Below are 15,745 nucleotides of genomic sequence, written 5' to 3'. Positions count from 1 at the left end.
GGAGGAGGAGGAAATGGAAAGAAGAGAAAAGGGAGAGCAAGAGGGATGGGGAGGAGGAGAGGGGAAAAAAAAGTTGAAAGAATTATAAGGATTGGAAAGAAAATATTAAAGTTGTTATAATTCATAGACAAAAATAATGTTAGAAGGTCCAAAAGAACCTGCAAGCTATGAGACAATGGGGTGAATTTAACCAGATCACCAGAATGCAAGGTTAATATTTAAAAAGTCAATTGTTTTCTCTATATCAAGCAATAAGCAAATATAAAATGAAATTTTAAGACAATACTATTTATAAGAGCATGAAATACATCAAATAACTAGAAATAAATCTAACAAAAGATATGTAAGGCTGCTAATACTGAAAACTACAAAATATTATGGAAAGAATTTAAAGTCCTAAATAAATGGAGGAATATACCATATTCATATATTTAAAGACATACTGTAGAGAGGTCAGTTATCACCAAACTGATTGCATTTATTCTATATATTAAATTCCAAACACACCCAGTGGAAATTGATTTACGAATTCTTTAACTTTTATATTAAAATGCAAAGGGCCAAAAATAACCAAGGCAATGTTAAAGAAGAACAAAGTTGGAGGTCTTTAAATTCAACTTTTTTCGTAGGGCAGAATTATTTCACTATCATATTTATTTTATCAGTGTATTCTACTTAGCTGAGATAAACTGATGCTTGGCCTAAAGCCCTCCAGTGGTTTGAACTCAGCAGTCCTGCACTATGTTACTATAGATCTCTGAAGAACTGTGTAGCAGAGTAGTTAATACCATAGTTACAATAGGGGACCCAACCCTTCAGGAAACCTGATTCACCCTCAGCTTTTTCTTGGACACAAATACATTACCTGCTTTTAGTGAGTTTTCCTTTTGCTTTTTTATTTTCTCTTATAATCTCTCATTTTCTTGCCTTTACTTCAGCCTTTCATCTTAATCTTTTAACTTTCACTTTAATATTTGTAATCTCACTGTTGCTACCCCTTTTTTCTTCATTTTGAAGCCCAGCTATTTTGTCCCATGATTATTTTCAACCCAAGTCGGGGAATGAGAAATTTGTTTCCCTGTGGGCTATTCCTTCAGTTATTAGTTCCCACAAACTTATTTGTGAACGGAGCCATGTGGAGCTGAATGGTAAACAGTTTGAGATGTCATATTCATTGAGGTGTAAAAATTGAGCAGTTTATTTTTTTAATATCTGCAGCCTACAGTTCTCTATCTAACCCCCTCCCTGCTGGGTAATGAGAATTCTAATTATTCCTATATTTCTCTGGTTAATATTTAATCAATCAATTAAAAATACTAGCTACATCATATGAACTGTTTGATGTTCCAATTCCTTTCCTTATTTCCCTTATTTTACAGATGAGGAAGCTTGGGCTAAGAAACTTGCCCAAGATCACACAGGTAGTAACTGACATGGTTTGAACCCCAGCAGTCTGGCTTTAGAGTCAATAACCCTAATATAAAGCTCATTGAGAGAAAAACTACTTCTGCAAGATAGCTCTGAATAGACTCAGTACATCCATTCTTCATCAAGGGCTCTTATCCAACATACGCAGATAGGCCTCAGTACCTCATAAAACTCCCAAATCTGAAGGCAAATTTTGGGTATATACAGTCATTCTTGATATCTGCAGTAGTTATGTTTTATGATGTCACCTCAAAACACAGAATTAGTGAATACTCAATCATTGCTTCTAGGGGAAATAAAGGGTTGCTTTTCTTGGGAAAATACAGACTTCTGCAAACTTGTGGTCACAATATTTTTTTTCAACCAATTAATACATAACCTTGTTTTATGTGTGTTTCTGTTTAAAGACATCTCATTTAATATATACTGTTAATTCATTAACATTGAACTAACGGCCAACATCACTCTGACTCACACTTGAGTAAAGCGAATAAAGAGTACCTGACACACATTTTTTCCATGAGGCACATCACAGGGTCCTTGTGCTTAGGGGGCATTTTAACCAGTGAAATAACAAGAAAAAGCGCAAAAATCTGAAAAACATGGCACTAAATATATTGTAAAAATGACACTTGTTTACAGTCTGAGAGATGAAACAAGAAGGCAGAGCACTGCCTGGTTCCACCGCAACTGGAGTACTGACTTTGGGGTTACAAATACATTTTAGCAAGGAAGCAAATTCGCACATTCAGAATTTGTGACTAATGATGATCTGTATATTACTTTCTAGGAAGAAGATGCTTAGTTATCACCAGATCCTCAAAAAAGTCTATGATCTCTCACCCCCTAAGAACCAAGACCCAGAATGACATAAAGTTCATCTCTGCTCAAGACCAGCAAATTGAGAATGTCAAAGCTGAACACTATTATATTTGTCCATTGTTTAACTGTTTCTGCTGTATTTTGAGGGACATCAATAATTTATGAGGACTGAGGAACCACCTAGATAAATATACTCTGAAACTCATTTAAGAAAATAAGAAACTCCAAATAACCTAGTGACCAAAAGACCTAGTATTTTAATATTATAATTAAACTTTGATCAACAGAACATCTGCATTCATTGTAACAATCATGATGAAAGAAGATGGTATTACCGATGTTGTACAGATTTATCTTTGAAAGTAAACATAGAGGAGATTTTCCTCTGATGTCAGAACAGTGATGTGTTTTTTATCTGAAGCACCTGGCTTGTTTTCATCTCAGGAGCACTACACATTTTGCTGTGATTTTCTTTCACTGTTTAATGTTCACTGCTGAAAGTTTAGCCAAATTTATGGTCCAACATCAGCATATGTACATATGTATATTACCCTTTTAATTTTGTTTTTCCAGACATTTTACTTATGTTCTAATTTTCTCACCTTCTTTCCATTTTTTGTATTTTATTTTAATGCACCTTAAATCATACCTTAAATAAGAATGAGTATACGTAATAATAAATTTTGCATTTGTAATATTTCATTTACAATCTTTTTGAAATTCAAATGGGGAAATGAAAAGTATCAGTATAAATGTGGATGCTGATAACTTCTCACCAAATACAAGGACTAGAGTTACTTTCCTCCAGGAGTCCTTTCAATACCCTATTACATTTCCTCTCCAAGTGTGGTCCCTGGATCAGTAACATTAGTAGAAATCATGCTCCACACTGCTTTATTGGAAAGTAAGTGTCACATGTATTTCACTCATGCTCTCTTTTGCCCTAAAGACAGGTTTATAACTTAACAGTGCTCAATTTTGACTGCATTATAAACATTCAGAAAGACTTTTAAAATCATGATGCACAGGCTATACTCCAGAACAATTACATGAGAAGCTGGGATCCAGTTATCAATATTTTTTAACTCTCTCCAAGTGTTCTGATAGGCAGTCAAAGTTGGCAACCACTACTCTAACTCTAAAGACATGTTCACCGGTCCCATCATGAAATTAGTGATTATTCCTGGCATCTTGGAATACTTCAGGCAAAATATCCCTCCAAGAAATCCAAACCACTAGGTTGCTATAGTGTCATTTTGGGAATTAGTAAACTGGATTCCTATCTTGCTCTGTACACCAAAATAAATACAAGATAAGTCCAAGATTTAAATGTTTAAAATGTTGGTCTATAAAAGTACTAGAAGTATATATGGATGAAATTTTGCAAAATCATGACATAAAAAAGACCTTAGAATTACTGTGACATAAGGCCAGAAGCAAAAGCAGAAGGATGGATACATTTCACTGCATAAAAATGAACACAGGATGACACCTTTAAATTCAAGCCGGTGGATTATTTCCTATGCTACCTTTGACTTCATTGCAATGTTAATCTAAGCATCAGAACTGAACACAAGGTCTTCACTAACACAAAGTGGGAAGATAACCTCATGGTAGGCAAAGAGAATTGTGTCAATTTCTCAGCCTTTCTGTGGCCCAGTTTCAAGGCAGAAAAATATAGAACAGTGCTGAGCCAGTTTTTGTCTATCCAAAAGGAAATTAAAATTCTCTCAAGGGTAGGAGAAGAAAGTTCGGAATCTAAGAGCAGAGAAGACGGGTACCTTGCTTCCTGTCTGGAACACTGAGGAAAAGGGGTCTTCACAGGAGTCTCCATTGGCATCATCACAAGAGAATGAGAACTTGGAATGCCTGAATGAAGGAGCTGAGGCAATCCCGCTGACTTTCTGTAGCCCCCGAGAGTAATAAGAGAGAAGATGAAATTACCCTGAAAAATATACAGCTATGATATAAATTTCAGGAGCCATCTTGGGCATCTGAGGAGGTCTCAAAGTAGTAACAAGAGGAAACACCAGCAGATGGCAGCATGGACTACTGTACTATTGGGGACCTCAGCCATTTTAGTGAGGCCAACATCAGTGGGTGTTAATAGTCACATCAGCAGCAGCAAACACGAACAAAACCCAGCTGAAGGACCAATCACACTCCCCCAACACCATAATCCTCTAAAAGGTCCCCAGAATTTACATGACTCCAGGGAGATGCAGAGGTAAGGGAATGAGGGAATCCTGAATTGCCATAGTTTAAACTTGAAATGATTGGAGTTACACTGAAGTGAATTAAAATCACCTGTTATCAGGTGGAACGGGAGGTGGGGTTGAAAGAGTGCTGAAAATAGAAATGAAATTGAGGTATTCAATAATGAAGGAAAATATTATTATTTTTAATTTTTTTGCACACATGAGTATAGCTTAAGAAAATGATACATTAAAAATTTCTGGCAAAAAATTATAAAGAAAGTCAAAAGATAAATTGTCAAGTGAGAGCAAAATATATAAGCAACACATTTGCCAAACAAAAGGCTAATTTCCTTCAAATATAAAAGAACTCTTAGCACCAAGAAAAAGATTATTTTTTATTAGACAAAGAGAACTCTACAATAAGAACTGTACAATTCCTTCACCTGGAATGTGTCCTCATTATTAGAATTCTACAATGGGCTAAAGAGGAAAAATAAAGCTGTCAAATATTCAACCTTATATAAAGAAAAACTTTTACATTCATTATTGAAAAACTGGCTTACCGGAAGATCTAAATCTACAGTATATTGGTTAAAACCTAGATAGTAAATCATTCCTCCTTTTACCATATCATGGCACCACAGAATCCACATATCGGCTGTCCTTTCTCATTCCACAGGTCGCCAGGAATTCTGCATACAGATCACTCCCTGGTTTCAGGTTTTTCCTCTCTAGTAAGGCTGACTACAAAGCCAGACCCATTCTATGTAGCTTTCCTTCTTTTTTTTCCTCCCCATGAATAATCAGTATTGGCCAATTCAATTTTAATTTTTAGGGATTACCTTTGAATTACTTTTGGGAAGCAGATAAAACTAACATGGAGAGAACACAGCTCTCCAAGCCACTATGCTGTACTCCAGGTTTTAGGGCATAATTTCTAAATGGCATCACAGAAATCTAGATATTTTCAACTTAATTGTGTAGTGGTTTTCTCATGTATAGTAAATTTATAAATTATAGAGAGGTAGAAGGAGGAAAAAGTATCATTTATAGTTCTCCCATCTGATATCACCATGGTCAACATCTTGCTGCATTTCCTCCAGTCTATAGCACCTCATTAAAAAAATGTTTCTCATTTTTATATTTTATTTTTTTATATCACAGCAAAGGTCTTCCCTAAGAACTTTAAACTTTCCTTAAGCATCTTTTATAATGATACAGAGTGGATAATCTACTTCAATATTTTTCACTGTTATGACATGTTATTTCTACTTCTGACTGATTGTAAGTATTGCAGAAATTGGTTTTTTTTTTTTTTTTTAAAGGGAAGGGGAAACAGTATTTTTCTTTGAGTTTTTCCACATAGTTTTGTTCATACAGTGGGTAAATTTGTATCCTTTTCTTTTCTTTTTTTTTTTTTTTAAAGACTTTATTGATTGATTGATTGCTGTGTTGGGTCTTCGTTTCTGTGCTAGGGCTTTCTCTAGTTGCGGCAAGCGGGGGCCACTCTTCATCGTGGTGCGCGGGCCTCTTACTATCGTGGCCTCTCTTGTTGCGGAGCACAGGCTCCAGACGCGCAGCCTCAGTAGTTGTGGCTCACGGGCCTAGTTGCTCTGCGGCATGTGGGATCTTCCCAGACCAGGGCTCAAACCTGTGTCCCCTGCATTAGCAGGCAGATTCTCAACCACTGCGCCACCAGGGAAGCCCCAGAAATTGGTATTTTTTGCACACAGATTTGGGCATTTTTTTTCCTGTAACTAAAAACCAGTCTTCAGGAGCATAACACAACAGAGGAATTATTAGATTAGCACATGTATATTTTTAAAGCTCTTCATTTATTTTGCAAAACTCTCTCTTCAAGTGTTCAACTTAGCTGCCACTGGAAATGCACAAAAGTGTTGGCAGTTCAATGTCACTGTCAACCACACTGGGTGTTTCTTTTTTTTTTAATGTTTCTAATTTGGTAAGTTAAATGCTATCCTGTTACTATTTTATTTTAATTGATATGTTTTTCTTGAATTTGCTAGTCGTTGTTGTGAAATATTTGCTACCTCCTTTCCTCCAACCCTGACTCTATGCCTAGTCAAATTCATTCAGTTTACTATTTACTGGGCAAGTATTGTATATCAGGCACTGTGGTGAGTAATGAGAACACATCAATGAAACTAATTTGCAGTTCCCTCAGTATGTAATGCTTTTATTTGTTCTGGGCCTTTGCACATGCTATTGTTGCTACCTGGGATGTTCCTTCTTCTCTGGGTAACTCCTGATTGCCTGTTGGGCTTCTGCTCAGATGTTACTACTATTAGACACTCAGTTCTCTATGGAACCTGTCTTTTCTGTGCCATAGGCATTATCACTTTGAGTTACAATTTCATGTTTACTTCTCTGGCTCCTCCATACATTGGAAGCTCCTTGACAACAGACACTGTTCTATAATCACATTTGCATGTATACTATCGAAACATGTTTGGTACATAGTAACCACCTAATAAATATGTATATGCTTTGATGTTGAATGAATTACTACTACTATTGCAATTTATTCATTTTAACTATTAGGGTGTGGGGGGGTATGATAGTTTTTGGTTCATTTTCCCTTCTACTTTATTTTTTGAGAAATATTAATTTTATTTATATGGGTAGAATCTGTCACTATATCCCTTTTTGATTTGTTTGACATATTTTAACTTTAAATTCAACAGATGTTTCTATTAAAAATATCGAATAGCACAGAACGATCCGAAGTACAGACATTCTCTCACACTCTCCCATGGACCATTTGTAAGTTTGTTGTGTATTTTTCCAAATATTTTCTGTGAATATACACAAAAATGTCATATGCATTCCTTGTTTCTTTTAAATAAGAAAGATAGTACTACGAATATAGTGTTCTAAAACTTGCTTTTTTGTTCCTTAATCTTGGTTATGTATATTTAGGAATGGTGTGCATATTTGTACACATTAATTAAAAAGTAATGTATTTGTATGCATTATCTGTATGCATTATTTAAAATATTTAAAGTAACAGATTTGTATGGTTTATTTATTTATTTACCTATTTATTTAACTTCACAAGGCATTTTATTTTATTTTTACACCCCCCCCCCCTTTTTAACATCTTTACTGGAGTATAATTGCTTTACATTGTTGTGTTAGCTGCTGCTGTATAACAAAGTGAACCTGCTATACTTATACATATATCCCCATATCCCCTCCCTCTTGCATCTCCCTCCCTCCATCCCTCCCTATCCCACCCCTCTAGGTGGTCACAAAGCACAGAGCTGATCTCCCTGTGCTATGTGGCTGCTTTCCACTAGCTACCTATTTTACATTTGGTAGTGTATATATGTCAATGCCACTCTCTCACTTCGTCCCAGCTTACCCTTCCCCCTCCCTGTGTCCTCAAGTCCATTCTCTACGTCTGCATCTTTAATCCTGTCCTGCCCCTAGGTTCTTCAGAACCTTTTTTTTTTTTTAGGTTCCATATACATGTGATAGCATACCATATTAGGTTTTCTCTTTCTGACTTACTTCACCCTGTATGACAGACTCTAGGTCCATCCACCTCACTACAAATAACTCAATTTCGTTTCTTTTTATGGCTGAGTAATATTCCATTGTATATATGTGCCACATCTTCTTTATCCATTAAATAATTCAATTTTGTTTCTTTTTATGGCTGAGTAAAATTCCATTGTATATATGTGCCACATCTTCTTTATCCATTCATTGGTCAATGGACACTTAGGTTGCTTCCAGGTCCTGGCTACTGTAAATAGAGCTGCAATGAACATTGTGCTACATGACTCTTTTTGAATTATGGTATTCTCAGGGTATGTGCCCAGTAGTGGGATTGATGGGTCATATGGTAGTTCTATTTTTAGTTTTTAAGGCACCTCCATACTGTTCTCCATAGTGGCTGTATCAATTTACATTCCCACCAACAGTGTAAGAGGGTTCCCTTTATTCCACACCCTCTCCAGCATTTATTGTTTGTAGATTTTTTGATGACGGCCATTCTGACCTGTGTGAGGTGATACCTCACTGTAGTTTTGATTAGCATTTCTCTAATATTAGTGATGTTGAGCCTCCTTTCATGTGTTTGTTGGCAATCTGTATATCTTCTTTGGAGAAATGTCTATTTAGGTCTTCTGCCCATTTTTGGATTGGGTTGTTTGTTTTACTGAAATTGAGCTGCATGAGCTGCTTGTATATTTTGGAGATTAATCCTCTGTCAGTTGCTTCGTTTGCAAATATTTTCTCCCATTCTGAGGGTTGGATTTTTGTCTTGTTTATGTTTTCCTTTGCTGTGCAAAAGCTTTTAAGTTTCATTAGGTCCCATTTGTTTATTTGCGTTTTCATTTCCATTTCTACAGGAGGTGGGTCAAAAAGGATCTTGAGGTGATTTATGTCATAGAGTCTTCTGCTTATGTTTTCCTCTCAGAGTTTTATAGTGTCTGGCCTTAAATTTAGGTCTTTAATCCATTCTGAGTTTATTTTTGTGTATGGTGTTAGGGAGTGTTCTAATCTCATTCTTTTACATGTAGCTCTGTCCAGTTTTCCCAGCATGACTTATTGGAGAGGCTATCTTTTCTCCATTGTATATTCTTGCTTCCTTTATCAAAAATAAGGTGACCATATGTGCATGGGTTTATCTCCGGGCTTTCTATCCTGTTCCATTGATCTGTACTTCTGTTTTTGTGCCAGTACCATACTGTCTTGATTAATGTAGCTTTGTACTACAGTCTGAAGTCAGGGAGCCTGATTCCCCCAGCTCTGTTTTTCTTTCTCAGGATTGCTCTGGCTATTCCGGGTCTTTTGTGTTTCATACAAATTGCCCAGTTTTTTGTTCTAGTTCTGTGAAAAATGCCATTGGTAGCTTGATAGGGATTGCACTGAATCTGTAGATTGCTTTGGGTAGTAGGGCCATTTTCACAATGTTGATTCTTCCAAACCAAGAGCATGGTATATCTCTCCATCTGTTTGTATCATCTTTACTTTGTTTCATCAGTATCTTATAGTTTTCTGCATACAGGTCTTTTGTCTCCTTAGATAGGTTTATTCCTAAGTATTTTATTCTTTTGTTGCAATGGTAAATGGGAGTGTTTCCTTAATTTCTCTTTCAGATTTTGCATCATTAGTGTATAGGAATGCAAGAGATTTCTGTGCATTAATTTTGTATCCTGCTACTTTACCAAATTCATTGATTAGCTGTAATAGTTTTCTGATAGCCTCTTTAGGATTCTCTATGTATAGTATCATGTCATCTGCAAACAGTGACAGTTTTACTTCTTCTTTTCCGATTTGGATTCCTTTTATTTCTTTTTCTTCTCTGATTGCCGTGGCTAAAACTTCGAAAAATATGTTGAATAATATTGGTGAGAGTGGGCAACCTTGTCTTGGTCCTGATCTTAGTGGAAATGGTTTCAGTTTTTCACCATTGAGAACGATGTTGGCAGTGGGTTTGTCATACAAAGCCTTTATTATGTTGAGGTAAGTTCCCTCTATGCCTACATTCTGGAGAGTTTTTATCAAAAATGGGTGTTGAATTTTGTCAAAAGCTTTTTCTGCATCTATTGAGATTATCGTATGGTTTTTATTCTTCAGTTTGTTAATATGGTGTATGACATTGATTGATTTGCATATATTGAAGATTCCTTGCATTCCTGGGATAAACTCCACTTGATCATGGTATATGATCCTTTTAATGAGCTGCTGGATTCTGTTTGTTAGTATTTTGTTGAGGATTTTTGCATCTATGTTCATCAGTGATATTTGTCTGTAGTTTTCTTCTTTTGTGACATCTTTGTCTGGTTTTGGTATCAGGGTGATGGTGGCCCCGTAGAATGAGTTTGGGAGTGTTGCTCCTTCTGCTATATTTTGGAAGAGTTTGAGAAGGGTAGGTGTTAGCTCATCTCTAAATGTTTAATAGAAGTCGTCTTTGAATCCATCTGGTTCTGGGCTTTTATTTGTTGAAAGATTTTTAATCACAGTTTCAATTTCAATGCTTGTGATTGGTCTATTTATATTTTATATTTCTTCCTGGTTCAGTCTCAGAAGGTTGTGCTTTTCTAAGAATTTGTCCATTTCTTCCAGGTTGTCCATTTTAATGGCATATAGTTGCTTGTAGTAATCGCTCATGATCCTTTGTATTTCTGTAGTGTCAGTTGTTACTTCTCCTTTTTCATTTCTGATTGTGTTGATTTCACTCTCCCCTTTTTTCCTTGATGAGTCTGGCTAATGGTTTATCAACTTTATTTATCATCTCAAGGAACCAGCTTTTACTTTTATTAATCTTTGCTATCATTTCCTTCTTTTCTTTTTCATTTATTTCTGACCTGATCTTTATGATTTCTTTCCTTCTGACAACTCTGGGGTTTTTTTGTTCTTCTTTCTCTAATTGCTTTAGGTTTAAGTTTAGGTTGTTTGTTTGAGATGTTTCTTGTTTCTTGAGGTAGACTTGTATTGCTATAAACTTCCCTTTTAGAACTGCTTTTGCTGCGTATCACTGGTTTTGGGCTGTCGGGTTTTCATTGTGATTTGTTTCTAGGTATTTTTTGATTTCCTCTTTGATTTCTTCAGTGATCTGTTGATTATTTAGTAGCATATTCCTTAGCCTCCATGTATTTGTATATTTTACAGATTTTTTCCATTATTGATATCTAGTCTCATAGCATTGTGGTCAGAAAAGATACTTGATACAATTTCAATTTTCTTGAATTTACCAAGGCTCGATTTCTGACCCAAGGTATGATCTATCCTGGAGAATGTCCCATGAGCACTTGAGAAGAAAGTGTATTCTCTTATTTTTTGACGGAATGTCCTATAAATATCAATTAAGTCCATCTTGTTTAATGTATCATTTAAAGCTTGTGTCTCCTTATTTATCTTCATTTTGGTTGATCTGTCCATTGGTGAAAGTGGGGTGTTAAAGTCCCCTACTCTGACTGTGCTACTCTCGATTTCCCCTTTTATGGCTGTTAGCATTTGCCTTATGTATTGGGGTGCTCCTATTTTGGGTGCATAAATATTTACAATTGCTATATTTTCTTCTTGGATTGATCCCTTGATCATTATGTAGTGTCCTTCTTTATCTCTTGCAATAGTCTTTATTTTCAAGTCTATTTTTTCTGATATGAGAATTGCTACTCTAGCTTTCTTTTGATTTCTATTTGCATGGAATATCTTTTTCCATCCCCTCCCTTTTGGTCTGTATGTGTCCCTAGGTCTGAAGTGGGTCTCTTGTAGACAGCATATATATGGGTCTTGTTTTTGTATCCATTCAGCCAGTCTATGTCTTTTGGTTGGAGCATTTAATCCATTTACATTTAAGGTAATTATCGATATGTATGTTCCTATTACCATTTTCTTAATTGTTTTGGGTTTGTTATTATAGGTCTTTTCCTTCTCTTGTGTTTCCTGCCTAGAGAAGTTCCTTTAGCATTTGTTGTAAAGCTGGTTTGGTGGTGCTGTATTCGCTTAGCTTTTGCTTGTCTGTAAAGGTTTTAATTTCTCCATCGAATGTGAATGAGATCCTTGCTGGGTAGAGTAATCTTCGTTGTAGGTTTTTCCCTTTCATCACTTTAAATATGTCCTGCCACTCCCTTCTGGCGTGCAGAGTTTCTGATGAAAGATCAGCTGTTAACCTTATGGGGATACCCTTATATGTTATTTGTTGTTTTTCCCTTGCTGCTATTAATATTTTTTCTTTGTATTTAATTTTTGATAGTTTGATTAATATGTGTCTTGGTGTGTTTCTCTTCGGATTTATCCTGTATGGGACTCTATGTGCTTCCTGGACTTGATTGACTATTTCCTTTCCCACATTAGGGAAGTTTTCAACTATAACCTCTTTAAATATTTTCTCAGTCCCTTTCTTTTTCTCTTCTTCTTCTGGAACCCCTATAATTCGAATGTTGGTGTGTTTAATGTTGTCCCAGAGGTCTCTAAGACTGTCCTGAATTCTTTTCATTCTTTTTTCTTTATTCTGCTCTGCAGTAGTTATTTCCACTATTTTATCTTCCAGGTCACTTACCTGTACTTCTGCCTCTGTTATTCTGCTATTGATTCCTTCTAGAGAATTTTTAATTTCATTTATTGTGTTGTTCATCATTGTTTGTTTGCTCTTTAGTTCTTCTAGGCCCTTGTTAAACGTTTCTTGTATTTTCTCCATTCCATTTCCAAGATTTGGATCATCTTTACTATCATTACGTTGAATTCTTTTTCAGGTAGACTGCCTATTTCCTCTTTATTTGTTTGGTCTGGTGGGTTTTTACCTTGCTTTTTCATCTGCTGTGTATTTCTCTGTCTTCTCATTTTGCTTAACTTTCTGTGTTTGGGGTCTCCTTTTCACAGGCTGCAGGTTTGTAGTTCCCGTTGTTTTTGGTGTCTGGCCCCAGTGGGTAAGGTTGCCTCAGTGGGTTGTCTAGGCTTCCTGGTGGAGGGGACTGGTGCTTGTGTTCTGGTGGATGAGGCTGGATCTTGTCTTTCTGGTGAGCAGGACCACATCCAGTGGTGTGTTTTGGGGTGTCTGTGACCTTATTATGATTTTAGGCAGCCTCTCTGCTAATGGGTGGTGTTGTGTTCCTGCCTTGCTAGTTGTTTGGCATGGGGTGTCCAGCACTGGAGCTTGCTGGCCGTTGAGTGGAGCTGTGTCTTAGCACTGAGACGGAGTTCTCTGGGAGAGCTCTCGCCGATTGATATTACACGGGGCTAGGATGTCTCTGGTAGTCCAATGTCCTGAACTTGGCTCTCTCACCTCAGAGCCTCGGGCCTGACACCCACTCGGCACCAAGGCCCTGTCAGCCACATGGCATATTTTAGAGCAGTGTGTTCTCACAGTGTCATCCTGGTACCAGCAGCATCAGCATCACTAGAGAATGGGTCAGAAATGCCTGTATGCATTATTTAAAATACTTAAGATTGTTATAATGGATTTACCATAATTTATGTTTCTGGTTGTCCATCATGCATTTAACAGGTTTGTATTTTTTTCTCATTAATGTATATATTACTGAAAAAAGTATTACCCTTTCCTTACCTACATTAATTTAATTATTTTCATTGCTTATTTTATTTTTCCTTAGTTTAATTTTATCATATAACCATAACCCTCTGTCATGAATTTAATATATTTCTATTTTTGCCTAGCATCCCATCCACCCTCAGCATATTCAAAGACTTTGCTCCTGTAATTATCCTTTTTCTATTTTGTACCATTAATTTTTCCTTCTCTACTGGATCATTCACATCAGTGCAGAAAACATGCTGTAATAATTCCTTTCTTGACATAAAAAGTAAGATAAAAATCTCTCCACCACCCATTTGTTGCTCTTTTTTATTGCAAACTACTCAAAATAGTTGTCTATACTCATTTTCCACATTTTCATCTTCCATTCTCTCTTGAACCCACACGGTAAGACACTCATTCATACTGCACTAAATCTACTCTGGTCAAAGCCACCCATCACCTCTAGATTATCAAATCTAATTCTCTGTATTCATTTACTTGAGAGTCAATCAATCACCCTTTTTAAAAAATTTTTCTTTACTCAACTTCTAGGTCATCACACTCTTCTGGCTTTCTTTGTACCTTATTCTCTGCTCCTTCTCAATCTTTTGCTGGATCCACTTTCTCATGCCACATAAATTGTGGATCACTCTTCCATTTTATTTACACTCAATGCCTAGATAATATTGTCTATTGTAAATGTAGTCTATAAACTGGTGAGTTGTCCTCTGTTCTCCAGAATTTATATACTACAACCGGAATGTCTTCCTTACATGTCTAGTAGGCATCACAAGTTAAGATACCCAACAAAGAGCTACTGATACCTCCCTAGCCATCCCCAACTACCTCCGACTTGCTCTTCCTCTAGTCTGTCCTCTCTTGCAAATAGCACCGTCATTGGCTCAGGAAAAACCTTGGTGTTGTCCTTGAATACTTTTCTCTCACAGTACACATCCAATCCACCAGTAAATTCACCTGGCCCTGCTTTCAAAATTCAGAATCTGACCATTTAGCATGATATTCACCACTCTCAATTATCCAAGCCACCAGCATTTGTCTTCAGGACTTTCACCATAGCCTCCTAACTGATTTTCCTCTTTCACTACAGCCCACTACCACCTCCCCCCATTCCATGCCCTATGGTTTATCATCCATACAAAAGCTAGAGTAATCATTTTCAAATGTGCTGCTTACTCTCTTTCTCCAATGGCTTTTTATCATAGTTAGAATAACACCCAAATCCCAGAGTATGGCATACAATACTCTACATGATCTGACCCCTGAAAAATTACCAATTTCATTTTCAACTCACTCTCTTTCTCTTTGTGGCAGCACACTGGTCTTCTTGTTGCTCCTATATCATCACCTGCATATTCCCAATTCCAGGTCTCATCTCTTGCTATTCTCTCTACCAAGAATGGCCTTCTCTCAGATATCTTGATGGCTTGCTCCTTTGCTGTATTCAGATCTCTGTGCAAATGTCCCCTTCCCTTAGAAAATGTCACTACTCCCTACCCCTATATCTGACATAGAATCTCCATTAGCTTCTATTATCTTCTCCTGCTTTATTTTTCTTCTTGATACTTACAACTACATGGTATTATACTTCAGATGTATTTGCTTGTTTATTTTCTTTCTCCTCCACTGATCGTAAGAGAGAAGTTTTTTCCTACTTTGTTTAATCCTTTAGCCAAGTGCCAAGAACACAGCCTAAGATGTAATAGGTACTCAATAAATAGCTCTCTAGTCTAACTGGAATTTATTTTAGTATATGGTGTAATACAAGAACTTGAACATTATTATTCTAATATAGCTAATTAACTTTATAAAATCTGTTTATTGTATGCTGCTTCCCTTTATAGTGATTTATTACACATCCTATATCACATTTTATAGGTTATATTTGGGGGTTCTCTAATATATTTCATTGGTTCCTCTGCCAGTAGAACTTTTAAAAATAGTTCTATGATACACTTTGATATTTTATAGGAATAATCCTTCCCTGTTACTCTGATTTATAGAAAGTTCTCCATTATAATAACTTTTTTTTCTTTCAAAATACCTTTAGAAGTACTTTGTCACATGGAAAACTATCACTGGAATTTTTATCAAAACTATAATTGATTTGGGAATGATTGATACTTTAAAACACTTATTCTTCCTAGTATGATAAGCATCTCTTTATTAAAAACCATTTAGGGAGACTGTTATAGTTTTCTTCATGTAAATGTTGCATATTTTCTAATATTAAGCTTATTCTTTTGTCATTTATCTTTTTACTGGG

The sequence above is a fragment of the Balaenoptera borealis genome, assembly GCF_965194805.1.
Source record: "Balaenoptera borealis genome assembly, chromosome: 7".
In the NCBI taxonomy this organism is placed as follows: domain Eukaryota; kingdom Metazoa; phylum Chordata; class Mammalia; order Artiodactyla; family Balaenopteridae; genus Balaenoptera; species Balaenoptera borealis.
The sequence above is the reverse complement of the archived record's forward strand: the minus strand, read 5'-3'. Positions refer to the sequence as shown.